The 14,461-nt window shown below is 36.2% G+C and overlaps 1 long non-coding RNA gene across 1 annotated transcript in view; it reads left to right on the top strand.

Annotated features, from left to right (window-relative positions):
* The first annotated feature begins 527 nt into the window (after positions 1-527).
* Positions 528-14,461, top strand: part of LOC108445384 — a 20,037-nt gene continuing 6,103 nt past the window's right edge. Inside the window, exons 1-2 of the long non-coding RNA XR_001860206.1 lie at positions 528-695; positions 11,386-11,458. This is a non-coding gene — a long non-coding RNA (uncharacterized LOC108445384). The remainder of the gene's footprint in view (positions 696-11,385; positions 11,459-14,461) is intronic.

Here is a 14,461-nt window from a genome sequence, read left to right as displayed (position 1 = left end):
TTATAACTTTCTTTTTTTTAATCTTCAGACGTAGTGTGCTCCCTTGATGACTGGCCAGCTTCCACAGTTTCTATAAATGGTTTGTATGAGGGTCTGAGAAATTTTGACCTACCTTGACACAGGGAACTATGATTATACCATGGGGCAACGTGGAACGAATGAATGATAAGCAGAAGAAATCTCTCCTCAAAGTTTATGCTTTCTTTTAATTGTTTTTAGAATGCAATACAGGACTGTGCAGCATATGATGAACCTCATATTGCTATCAGAGCATTGTGTTGCTACTAGTGAGCGTTTGTCCACCATTTCTAAAATACCTGATTAGAAAAATAATTTGTAATTTGGAGTGCTATGTAAATAAAATAATTTTTATTGTTGGAAGCCTCAATTATGTGGCTACTGGAAGCAGTGTGAAGAAAGGTGGTGCTAAAATGTGATATTGTATGATACTGGTGTGGAGTGGGGGACAAGTTGGCAGTTGTCTGTGGGAAAAGTTTAATCTTCTAATTACATCTTTCAGAAGCAGGGGTGGTGCTTCCAGCAGTTCTGTGCTAGAGAAAGGCAGAACAAGGCTGGAGCTTGTCCCCAGAGGCAATGTGACTTGAAGACACACCATCTTGCAGCACGGCTGAAGGGTGAGGGAAACTCAGCCATTTCCTACATGGTAGAGATGCACCTGCTTTTGAACTTACCAGGTAAGAACTGCTATCATCAGTACACCACTACCTGTGTCTTCTGCAAGCGGTTTGGTAGCTGCCTTCAGGATTAAACTTGTGAGGCACAGTCAGAGAGAGAGGTCCTGTGTGTTTTGATTTAGATAAATACATTCTACACACGTGTTTGCTGTTCAAGGCCAGAAGAATGGAGAGTTGAGGCTCATCCAGGTTCAAAAATCACACAGACAACTAACACAGAGGTAAGCAGAGGGTTTGAGGAAGAGTGGCCACTGCTATTTTAAAGCGAACAAGAAAAGCTGCCAAGAATATCTGAATGCCCTATCCTTAATTTCTCTGACTAATCACATAGTTATCTATACAAACACACAAGTGTGTTCCCTCTGGCTTGAGTATAACAAGAACTAAAGATCCTACCATGTGGCCAGCTTTAAATTTAGAGGCAATAAAATAAATTGGGAGAGTTTGAAAGCTTTCTGAAGGCTGCAAAGATTTGTATTTCATATTCCAGGTGTGATCTGTAATAAATATTTTTTTTCTTTCCCAAATATGATAATATTGCCTTTCTCTTCAACATTTATGTCTCTAATCTGTGTAAATTTCTAGTAAAGGAACTCTTGTTTATTGGTACTTGTGGAGAATATAATGCTCTGAGGCCCAAATCTTGGTTCATGCTCCAGACAGTACTTTAACATAGGTAATAATAATACTGATATACTTTCAAGGAGTGCAAATAAAGAGATTCCTTGGAGTAAAATAGATGATAGAATTATAGTGAATGAAGATTTAAGACTGACACCATGGAGGAAAGTTTTACACGTAATTAAAAGTGATGTTTTAAAGTAATGATTTCAAAGATATAAATAGCAGTTATGCTGCATACTGTCATTTCCTATGTGTGGTAATCAGCTATTATTAGACATTTTTGCCTTTGAAAGGTGTCTAACTAAAATAAATATATAAAGGATCTTGCTGTTCAATGGAATAATGCGGCACAAAAAAGTGTCTAAAATGATTTATGATCCCTAATTCATAATCATTGATAGTAATTATTTGTGATGTTCATAGTTGGACTAAATGCCAACCATTGCCAAATAAATGACAATTTGAAAGCAGAGATTTCACACACTAGTCAAAATCAGGTCAAACCTCCTTTTTTAGAACATTTTATCCATTAGCCAATTCAACACACACATTCAATAGCTAAAGTTTGGCCTCATACACCAGAGATTCCGAGCAAGGGAGAGTGGCAGGAAGAAATTTTTAACTGATTCACATTCTTTCTGCTAACTACTCTATTATGACAATCAAAGTTTAAATTGCTTGATTGAAAACTTATTTTGTTTGCTCAGCCTTGAAGTTAAAGCTGTCCTCTTCCTTGACTTCTGTGCCCATGAAATGGACAGAGTTGATAGCCCATAAAATAGAAAACTTTTCACTGGCATGTTATTAATATTTTGTCATATGAAAAGCTCAAGGAAACTAGAATTATATGGGTTTATTTCTCCTTGGAAAAATATTTTAAAGAAAACTTTAAGTCTGAAGGAAGTAGTAGCATTTATTTGGTTTGTGGATTGTTTTGTTTTTGAATTCAAAATGAAAAAATGCCATCTTTTCAGAGGGAAAATACTACCAATGGTTTTGGTTTACCAAACTTATCAAAACCAGCTGAGAAGTTGGCCTGCAGAACCCATAAATTTTCAGAGAGATACCCCAATGTTTAAAGGATCTCTAATCATCAAATTTGTAGTAAATATTTGTCACTAAATTGTGTATTGTATTGAATAGACATTTAATGTTCTATTACTTCATAGTATACATAATATACAATTTAATCCATATTTTCACTCTACCTTAAACTTTAGGTGAGTATTGTAATAAGTGACTGTATCTGAATGAGCTGGATCTTCACTGCTGATGGTGGTTCAGAGCTTTAAAGCTATTGTTGCACTTAATACTCAATTCTTTTTCATTTAGTGTCTCTACAGCTTCCTGAAGTTTTTAAATGGGTATAGGAAAGAAGGTGTCTTATAGAGTGTCAAATCTGACAAATTGGGAGCCAGATACAACAATTCATAAGTTAAATCACTGGCAGTATTCTAGAAAAGAATATTGAGGCAGTATCGGTTTTCCAAATAGCAATTCCAGAATATCTATAATATACCTCTTGGAAAAAATAAATCTGATTATCTTAAAAGTACCAGTCTGTCAAACAATAAATAGAGCTAATGATCTTGCTGTTTTAGCAAGTAGAATTACCATTATTGTGCAGACTCAGCTTTTTTTCTTTTGCAGATAATAACAAAGAATCTTTACATTCTACTTGGTTTGAAGAAGGTTATTTGGTGATTTTCCCATCTGCTTTCTGAGAGGTGGTATCATGAAAATCCTGAGCAAATTACTATCATAGGGTGCTGAACCACAGAATGATTTGGGCTGGTAGGGCCCTCCAGAGATGTCTAGTCCATACCCTTTTGAGGGGAGTACGACTAACTTCAAAGTTAGACCAGATTGTTCTGGGTCTTACTGGGTTTTGAATATGTACAGGGTTGGAGAGACTACAACATTTCTGGGCATGTTTCTTGTGATTTTTTTTTCCCCACTTGTACCCAATCAGAATTTCCCTTGTTTCAATACACGAAGAAAGAAATGTCTGTCTCAGGCTCTTCTACAATCCCCTCTAGGTATCTGAATATTCCAATGAGATCCCCCTTAATCAAGCAAGCATTACTCCTTCACACTCTCCTTTTGGATCATAAAGCCATATCCCTGCTGGGCTTGCCTCAGTGGGTCAATATGTATTACATATTGGGGAGCCCAAACCCATGGCTTTATGCAGGGCACTGCTGAGGGTTCTCACTTGTCCTTTCCTCTTTGTGGCACTTTATCCACCCCTACTCAGGCATGACTTAACCAGAAGCCTCTGAGCAACATCTACCCTACTTCACATTTTGCCGCTGCCTCTGCAGGTTCTCCAAGTGGTCTTTTGTAAATAAAAGTGATTTATAATCCTTCAGCGTCTACCTTGTCTGAAACCTGAGAAACTTTCTCAAAGCCCACGTTGCTGCAGCACAAGGGGTGATTGCTGCCGTCTGTTCCCAGGATTGTGCTCCTTGGCACATCTTCATCTGTCTCCTTGGACAGGCACCCTCCATCCAGAACCACTAGACTCAACAAACAACCTCAGTTTATCATCTCTATTGTTCTCCATGGGGTTTTGGAGATAAAGTCAAATGAAATCTATCCTTTATTTTTAGATTCTCCTGCATCCAGGACAGAATAATGAAATAGGTAATAGGCAGTAATAAAGTAGAACTTTTAAAAAAGTTAAAAAAAACCCTTATCTATTTGAATTTTTTTTTTTTTTTAATGCATCTGACTGAATTGTGTCGCACATTGAAGGAATAACAAATGCTCCCAATGACTACAGTGGAACAGGGCTTGTCCCTGTTATTTATGGAGACTCTCTTCTCTGGTGAGCGTCTGGGACCTGAAATAGCCAGTAGCTTCTGACAGACAAAGTAGAAGTTTATCCTCATTCAAATTTTTATGAAATTAATATAACAAAACCAAGTCAAACTCCCCCCGCCCCCGGAGGAAATGTGCCCTTAGTAACTGGACAACAAACAAAACACATGCAGGACTTATTCTGTGAAATATAAATGGTAAATTTATTAGGTTGGCCATTGAACATAACTTTAATAAAAATTGATTATTAAATTTCCATTTCACTATCATTTAATATTCATAGTTATTACATATTTCTTTTAATTGTTCTGGAATATAATTAATCAAGTTAAATTAAGTTGCTCTGTAATCAATAATTGTGCTACACGAGGGCCAAGAAATGTTCATGAAATAGGGAGCACAAAATGATTGTAAATACACTTGGAAGAGACAAGAAGAAAGATATTTTACAAAGCGCATGAATGACCACTTGAGGTCTTTCTTAATGCCTTTCTTTTATAGAACATAAGGGATTTGTGGGAAAACCATTTTTTGAAAATAAAAGACAAAATGACATAAATCACGCTATAGCTGTTGACTTCCTTGTCATGGGAAAATTTGTACAAATGTGCTTTAGTATGATTCAGGTAGAGAGTACATTCACATTAGTAGGAATGTAAAAGAAGGTAGATTTTCTAGCTCAGAAGGTGGCTACAAAGGTTATTTATTCATTGATTTGGTAATTAACCAAATTCACCCATTATAAAAAAGAAATCAAAGCTATTGTGATGAATTTCATAAACTATTAGTCATCGTGCACTGTACCTTTCTTTTAATATCGCCCCTGCTTTAACAAATGGTGGCACACTGATCTTTTCAAATAACAGCGAAACTTGTGAGACTTTTTTTGTTGCTAACCTAAAAAAACATATATTATGATGTCTGTGGATGCTCCCCTATTAGAAGAAAGGTAAGAGATCGGCTTGTGGGTTTATCTAGTCATATACATATATCAGCTGCTTGTTCTTCCTTCCATCGTTGCAGTAATCTGTGGTAACTTCAGTCAGTTTAAAAGCCAGTATTTCCTTCCTATGGAAAATATTCAGGAATAGAAGTGATCTCAGAGCTGATCTCATCCCAGGATCAGGCTGGGACATGATTTAGGAATGAGTTAGGACTCAAACCACGGAGCTGAGGAACACTCCTGGGTCCTGTAGACAAACACTGTCTTACCTAAAGCTGTATGAAGCAAATGAGTCTCTCTGTTTGTCTGAGATTAAAATCACAGACCTGCAGTTTTAATGTTTTCAGCTGAGGCTATTGAAATTGCAAAAGTGTCTTGATCCCTTTTACACATTTTTTTTTTCACTGTATAATTTGGCTTGCTAGAACCTGGTCTTGCAGACCACTGTGTCCACACATGACCAGGTTACCGCTAATCTTTAAACAATTTAACAATCATCTTTTCTATACCAGTATCTGCACCAAATCTGAATATATTAATAACTCACAAAGTCCAGACTGTTGTAAAACTCTTAGAAAAGAACCTGAAAAACAAGCAAAACAAAAGCCCTGCAGATTCTAATATCAGGACAATATTTTACCTCTTGCATAAATATAACACTAAAAACAAATAAGTTGCATTCTTGAAATAAATGGTAGCAGATAAAGCATTCTCAGTTTGGTGGAAACTGGACCTACCACATCACTGAGTATCCATCCAGTTTCCATCTTCACTCTTGATGCATTGCAACCTGTGAGACAAGCCAGTATTTGAATGACAAATGCTTCATAACTGTATGCTATTTTCTAGGAGACTTTGCTACACTGAATCCTGTTTCAAAAAGCAAAATTCCAGTTAACCTGTATCTGGAGCATTCTAGTTTTGGAACTTGGCAAGTGTGTATGTGTTTGTGTTTTCAGCAATACTGACATATTTAGAATGTTTTAATGTGTGATTTTGGTACAGCTACTTTGTTAGAAAACCTGTTCTGAAAACAGTGAACCCTTGAGGGATTTTAATCAATAGAAATGAATGCATTTATATGGAAGAAAGATTTAATTCTACAAAATACTTATTCAGACTGGCCAATGCAAGGAATCTGGATCTGGCCAGAGAAATTTCATTTTTATTTATGACTGCGCTCTTTGAAGCTTTCTACCTATTTCACTATCTAGGTCAGCCTTTGCTAACCACCTTCCATGACAGTTTAAGTGCCAACAACAGAACAAAGAAAACAGTCCAAAATGGTACTAATTTCTTAAGGCAAATGGTTTGCTTAAGAGTAATATTAATTAGGTGGGTCTGTATAGAATATATTGATTTTTTTAAAAAATAAACATTATTGGAACAGTTTTAACATTTATTACCATCATGAAAAAAGTTCCCTCATCAAAACTGTTTGGAACATCAAGCTTGACTGAACTTGAAAAATGCAGAGCAAAATTTTGCCAGATTTCATCCAAATCCTTCTCTGGCATATAAAACTTGGATGAGGTTTTGATACTTCTGGAGCATATTGAGAAAATAGGTCCAAGCTTCAGATGTGTGAGAAAATTCTTGTGTTCTTTTTCAAGGATTTTCTTTCCTAATCTTTCACTGACTTTATATGACCTTGAACAACAAAAATCACTGCAAAATATTTTACACTTAATTTTTCTTAAATATAAGAATGATGTACTGCATTAGTAGAGATGTTATGGTTTTAATTAATTTATTTTAATTTTTAAAAATTATTTTTAAAACAAAGCAGTAAATGAGTCTTACCACCTTACAATTGTAACAATTCCACAGTGAGAAATAGATGTAGAACAGTAACTCTTCAGGTATTCTTTCCTATTTTAAAATCAGTTCACATGAATCAAGCTTATGCCCCCTTTATATTCTCTAAGTGCTCATTCTGTGGAGCAGTTTGTGTCAATAGGTTTAGCTGGCTAAACTGTTTGTGAAGCCTGTATTTAACATTTATGCAAAATGAGAACTCACTTCTGGCAGTGTTATTACAGACAGCCGATCAGAGATTGGTAGTAATTTTGTGCAAATTAATTGACCAATCACATCTAGCAGTTTAAATAGCAAATATAACATGGGACAGATTTTGACATGTTTGAATAGTTCTTTTGTTCACTACACTTAGGCTCCCACAGAAAGCCACTATTCACGGTGAGCAAGACTACTGACTGATGGCTAATCTGCATTTTCTACAAGACAAGAGATTTTCATGACCAAGCTATAAAAATTAAAGAATAATATTTAATTGGATAATTTAAAATAGATACCTAATAAAAATATTAGTAATGGTAAGAAGTGTCTCATGAGCAGAAGAAATTAGATCATTGCGAAATGATTCACTGTGAATTATTCACACAGCTGTAGAAATGATTCAGACTGACAGATTGATGGGTAGAACATGCCCATAAAGACAGGATATTCCCCAGTCTTTGTTATCTTTTCTGTGTTACACATTCTACAGCTTTGACTGAGATTCTACAAGTTCATGCAAAACAATGAAAGCTAGCCAGCAGGATGATCTCTGATTTTCCTACAAGCACAAAATTAAAGGATAGAATCCAACAGGAGCAACTGGCTGAAGAAAGAAATGGAAATTACATTCTCAATTAACAGTGGATTTATCAACTGAAATGCATATTATGCACTCTTTGGGCTCAGGTTTATAAGAGATGTGTGGAAAAGGTTGGAGTTAGCTGATTAATTTTGTATCTGGTCAAGTAACTTGTTAGTAATAAACAAACAAACAGTCATAGGAAAAGGGTATTTTTTTTTTTTTATTGCAATCCAAAGCAAACTTCCAGTGGTTAAATTACTGTGATGAAATATGCTGTGAAACTTCACTGATGGGCATAATATTTTTCTGAAATAATATGTTTTTGAGCTCACCTCTCCCTGCTTCTTCACGTAAGAATAATAATATTTCTGTAGCTTTAAATACATTCTTCCTGTTGAAGTTACAGTAATACTGAACTTGATCAAGTTTAAGCTAATGAATTTATGAATAGTTCCTTTTAAATTTTAGCATGAGGAACTTTAGCTAAAGGTAGCTTCTGTATTGGCAATTTAACAGCTTAGTAACTGTAAAACACAATAAATGGAACATAGTCTTCAAAAAGACAGAAAATAAGTCTGTCATCTTACTTGAATATGGAGCTGCTCTTTTTAAATACCACAGCTGGTACCCTTTGATTGAGTAATGCCTATCAAGTGGATTACTTTAATTGGAAATTTTATAGTGCTTGTTCTTGGATAGAAGAAGCTCGGTTTGTAGGCACATGTGCACTGTGTTTCAGCCACACAGTGCAATGAAGTTTTAATCAAAGAAGCGACATAAAATGTTTGACCTTTTGGATTTTATTTGTACTATTCTGAAGCCATCCCAGACAGATTTTATATTGAACATGAAAGCAGAAAATATTTTGCCTTTATTTTTTTTATGTGCTATGGTGTGCTAGGTACCTTCTACCAAAATATAAAGAAAAAAAGGACAAAGGTCTAGTCTCATTCATCAAAAAACTGTTATGGTATATTCTGACCCCTGCTCTAGCCTTTAGGGTTGATTATTGACTCTGATAATTTTGCTTATATAGAGCTCCTAAAAAGTGTTGCTTCTTTTACAGACAGAAATGGAGGAATGAGTCCTATGTAAAGTATCTTGTGGTTTCTTACCACCATTCTAAGAATCTTTGGGCCCTGGAATACAGTAGTTACAGTGGATAATCAAATGCTTAGATGTCAAACACTACTTTTCTCTGAGAAACATAGGAAGCAGGCAACACCTCACACACAATTTAAGTGCTCAGCTCTAATAATGGTTTACAAATCTTGTTTAATTGTTCAGGAGTCTTGAGATGCATAGGTATTTTGTTCATAAAGTTGGCAGCCCTTCACAGCCTAATCCAGCAATCATTTACACATACAGAAAGTTCATTCAAAAATTGCTGTCCATAAGTCCAAGATCTTTTTGATAATACACTTACGACAGCAGAAGTTATATGGGAAGTACTAAACTTGGGTCCCCTTCTCAAAATTAAAAAGCTGAAACCCATGTTTTCCACTTCAGCCACTGCATTTTCTTCCAGACTGGTTTTCAAAAGAGTTTTCTGAACACACTTCCCAATTCCCTTGTCAAGTTAGCTTATTTCATGACAAGGAATACAGCAGTCACAGGGCCAGAAAGAAAAAAAAGAAGAAAAGAAGGAAAAAAATTACCTTGACTTTACATTAGAATAAAAAGGGATTGATTCCTTATTTTTCTGTATCATAATATTCATAAACATCACTGGGCATCAGAATGAGAATCCAGAGTCATCTTCTCCATATGCTCTTTCAAGAATATAATTTTCATTTCCTTGAAAATTCAGTGGTAAATGAGGTAAAAACTTTGAAGTCTTTTGGAAAATGAATATGTAGTCCTGAGAAAAAGAGGAATTCACTTCCCTTGCAGTGCTTAAGAAAGCAGCACACACACTGAATAATGTAACAGGCGGAGTGGGTGGGTGTGCATGTGCAGGCAGAACATCTCAGTGCCACTGTTGCTTCACAATGTAAATTCATTCCCAGACACGTCTTTTCCACACAATCATTTTAACACATTCTTCCTAACCTGAACATGTTGGGCACAAAGGAGCTTGATGCATCATGCTGTTTATCCTTGACCTTTCCTGCTGGGTTCATGGAGGTACACATCTTCTATTTTATCTTGGAAAATTCTAATTAAAAGAGAAGGGAGAGATTTAAACGTGTGAAATTTTAATAGACTTTCCCACTGTAGCAATTGTACATTATGTCATCTTGGATAAATTTTGACTGAATTAGCTTTTGCAGAATGCCCACCAGACCTGCTTTCACAGGCTGTTTTGCCATCTGCACTATTAAAAAATCCCCATTAGCTGTGCCTGGGGTTTAATCTTTTGCAACTGATTACAAATTGTCCATAATTCACAGCCTGAAATAGAATCACAGGAATTAATTTTTAAAAGTTAGACTTGCAAATTCATTATACCAGGAACAAAAGGATATATCTACTTATAATAATTTTAACCTGGAAAGGATGAAGATTATGTTGGTCACAGATGCTGATAATAAAGATCAGATGCTAATAAAGAATAAGTCAAAGTACTATTATTTGACTCATGGGTGTTCAGGAAAGTTTTAATATGTTTATATTGCAAGTCTGACAGAAATTTTAGTATTTCTCTTGAAGTCTGGCTGGAAAAAATCCCACTATATGTGAGTCACTGCCCTCTCACTATGGTTAAATGATACATACTCAAAAAGTAAACAAAAACTGCCAGAAATTCTGCTCTGGAAACCAAATATCTGCTCTTTTTGACATCTAGAAGGGACAAGGGTTTTTTCTTTTCCTATGGCTCCCTTAACAATGGTCTTGTTATAAAATACTCTTCCTCATTTTTGTCTTTTCTGAAGGAAAAAAAAGGTAAGGGAGAGTCTAGGAGGTACCACCTGAAAGCTGGAACTTCAAATCTTGCCCTATGACTGTCATCTCTCTGTTTCAACAAGATGTGTATGCTGCCCTGCACTCCAGTTTCCTCCTCAGTAGTCCTTACCTAGTTTATCTATGGTTCCTGTATCAAGACAGAGGGTGATCAATAGTCACCTGGAGCTAACTCAAGGTCAGCTTTGAGGCAGTTAGATGTCAGTAAAGTCAACAGGTTTCTAGAATGCATGTTTACTTTTCTACCATTAATGATGTATTTCTAGTTTGGAAGTCTCTTTTACAACAACCGAAAAAAAGGTGGGGATTCTGCTTAGAATCTGTACTCCTAAACAAGAATTTTAAGTCTTCTTGCATACCTGTTTAGAAGCAAGCAACATGGATGGGGAAGGCAAAGAAGTAAAAGTAAGGAGCACTTAAGGTATTTAAACATCAGAGCTGTGTAAAACCACAAAGGATGTTGTTAACTCTTGGTTAAATTGGTATTCCCATGATTTCCAGGCTTTTTGACAAAATGGAGAGCTGAAACCCTATGAACATCCTCTACTTTGAACTCCTAGTCCCATCAAACTTGAGATTTCCTCTGCAGGGCAATTTACGTTATGAGAGTGCACAAAGCCACAGCAGCTGGGAGCCCTAACCACTCTGAAAGAAAATAGGCATTTGTTGTCATGGTTTGAAAACAGGCTTTCATACTATAATGCTTCACTGGAATTCAAACATTCAATATAATGCCTACAAATTATGATTTTGGATGCATAATATATTTTGAAAATGACTGATTCCATTTCCAGCATGCTGAAGGAAATGGAGGAAATGGTATTTTCTGATGACAGCTCTAGTATCTACCCTGTGGAGCTGTTTGAGGTAAGTGATTGTTTTCTGCCTTTTAATCTCCTCTGTGTCCATCCTTGTAGCTGAAAATGTATCAAAAGCAGAATATTTGAACCTTTATTTACTCAGGAAAAAAATGTAGGAAGTCCAATCTAAAGCTATTCTTGAAATAGCAAAGAGAAAGCAGATCCCTCTCAACACTGAAACAGCATCCTTGCATTCCTCTAAAGAAACCATCTAGATTTCTTGGGGTCTCACTATTCCTTGGGAAGTTTGGCTACTACAGCAGGCAGGGTTTAGAGTCTTGACTCTTGGTTCAGAACTCCAGGATACTTTTTTTTTTCATGACTGCTGACCTAGGAGCAGTAATGAAGAATGATTTGGAGATAGATAAGTATGCCCTCATCCAACCCTCAGATGCCTGTCACCAGTCTATAGCAGACGAATAGTGCATTGATCAGCATGTGCCTTCTTAGCTTGTGCATACAAAGGTATTGGGGTGGCATACTTCCTTTTTCTTTTGCACTTTGTGCACCACATCTATCAAGAAAAAATGTGGGCTAGGCAGCTCAAAGGTAAAAGAAGCTGTCTCAGCAACTGGGGGATGACTCAACAAGGAAATGACGTGAGGAGAATAAAATGTTTATCTCTTCAAAAGGATGCAGACATCTAACTATTCATTCAGAAGCACTAGGTGTGGCAGTTTCTATTTCTCTCTCTCTAATCCTGTATCCAGTCAAAACAGCAGTTCATGGCAATGGTCCCAAGTAATGTAATGCATTTAAAAAGCCCAAATGAACATCTGCATCATGTAGCTGCCTATCCTTCAACATAGGATAAATACCAGGTCTAAATATCAGGCAGAGAGCTTGCTCAATATTAAACTTGAAATAACTGGTCTTTAACATGTTTGCAATGGCTTAAATTGGTAGAGATAGAATCCAGCTCAGGCTAGTGTGAAGCAGAGCATTTTTTTCAGAAATGTTTATTAGGTCTGATTTATTCACGCTACATTATTGTCCACATGGTAGAAAGGTCATGTGTGTTCCAAACCACAGCAGAAGCTAGAGCACAAGGGGAAGAAGATTCTGGAGTTTAAGGTAAGGCCAGTCTGTGTGCAATGCTTGGGATAACCACTGGTCTCTTTAAACTCTCTAATATCAGCTCTTTCTGAGCCTCTCAGGAGATGTCTTGCTTGTACTAGAGCTGATATTTAGACTGTCAATAGAGAAAAGCTGAAAAGAAGCAGAGGAAACCAAGCAAGTGGATTCCACAACATGTCAATTCATACTTTAAAAATTCCATGGGTACCCTGGTAAGTTCAGCACCAGCAGCAGCAGGGATTTTCCATGGATTCTCTGAAGAGAAGGGAAATAAAGCCTTCTTTTGCAGCTATTGCCTGGACATGCCTCAGATCTGGGCCTTTCCCAGGGTTGCTGAAAGCCATCTAATCCTCGTTTCCACCTGCTCCAGCACATTGTATTTTGCAGCTCAGCAAAGATCTATCTTTAGCCTCTCAGCAGTGGGACATATTAGGCAGAAGAGGATTAAGCAGGCCCACACAGATTTAAGTGCAGCCTGCAACTAGTCACAAATGTATTATTTGCATAAGCTGTCATTACTGGCAAGAACATAAAACATAATTGTCGCATTGCACTATTTCTTATTAATTGGTTTAATGCATGAAGGAAGAGTTTTTCTACCTAAATAATAGTGATATTCATTGCAATAAAACTTCATTACACCATGTCTGTATAATTTAGCATTTGTTTAAACAAGGGGAACTGAGCTTTATAAAAAACCTGAGGGAAAGTATGGCTGAAGAAATGTGTCACACTAAACATTACTACTATAATGTCAAAGGGAAATAAGCCTGACAAACCTAGTTGGCTAAATCAAAGCGTGGGCATTTAATACTGATGTGGGTGTTGCTTATGCAGATTTTAGAGTATTAAAGCATTTGTCCCTAAAATCATAGTGTTTTATTTCATTAGACATTATTGTACAATTTCCTTAGTATAGAAACAAGAATGACAACAAGAGCACGATTTTCTCCCATTTTGTTTTTTCCCATAAAAAACTGAAGTGGTGTAAGGATTTAGAAATTATTTACATGGATCCTCAAAAGCAGGTGGTTTTAATTGGAAAGACTTATTACTGTAACTAATCATATGCAAGCATCTTTGCTTTTGTAAAGATGAAGTTCCTCATATGTAATACTCCGTAGACATGTTCTTCTTCTTTAGAAACTGAGATGTGTCCTCGCTCTGAACTTGGGTTTGGCAGAGTATTTCCCTGTACCTGGGATCTCTGCCAGAAAAATGTGAAGGCATGGGGTGGGACAAGGGAAAGAATGGGCTAGCTTGAGGGAGAGGTTAGCAGCCTGTGGCCAAGGGTTATGGAAACTCAAAATATGAAACCTTCACTGAAAATGAGTTGCGAAAAATGAAGAATATTTAGGGGACAATTCTCGCAACCCATAAGAGTGTTCACATGGAGATACACTGGGCTGGATTCCTAATTTCTGCGCATAGCAGAACTCCATTGACAGTAAATGGAGACTTACATGTTTACAGTGGTAGAAATTACATTCTAATCTGGACTCATTATTTCTTCTTTTTTTCTTCACACTTGCAGGGTGAAAATTAATTGTTGTTTGAGTTGGCATTTTTACTGCATTTTCTTCAGTCAAGTTTAATTTTTTTCTTTGTAAAGTTAAAATCCATGTAAACTAGACTGATTTTAAACAAGTGCTCTGTAAGAAGGAAGCAGCTTTTCCACATCTGAAGAGAGACAGGTTTGAAATAATATATCATAATTTATAAATATGAAGAATGATAACTGCATTATTTTAGGCAGTTATGATAAAGTCAATTATTTTTAATGATCACAGAAGAGTTAAAAATGAGGAAAACACTCAAAAGTATTTTATAATTTTTGTCCCCTCAAATAACTAGCCTTTAGAGCAATAGGACTTCAACTAGTCTAGCTTGCATTTGGCTCTTTTATGTTGGTAAATAATAAAACCTTTTATCC

Source organism: Corvus brachyrhynchos, unplaced genomic scaffold (genome assembly GCF_000691975.1).
Source record: "Corvus brachyrhynchos isolate BGI_N302 unplaced genomic scaffold, ASM69197v1 scaffold1, whole genome shotgun sequence".
NCBI classification, from domain to species: Eukaryota; Metazoa; Chordata; class Aves; order Passeriformes; family Corvidae; genus Corvus; species Corvus brachyrhynchos.
Note: the sequence above shows the minus strand (reverse complement) of the source record. Positions and strands in the feature narration are given on the sequence as shown.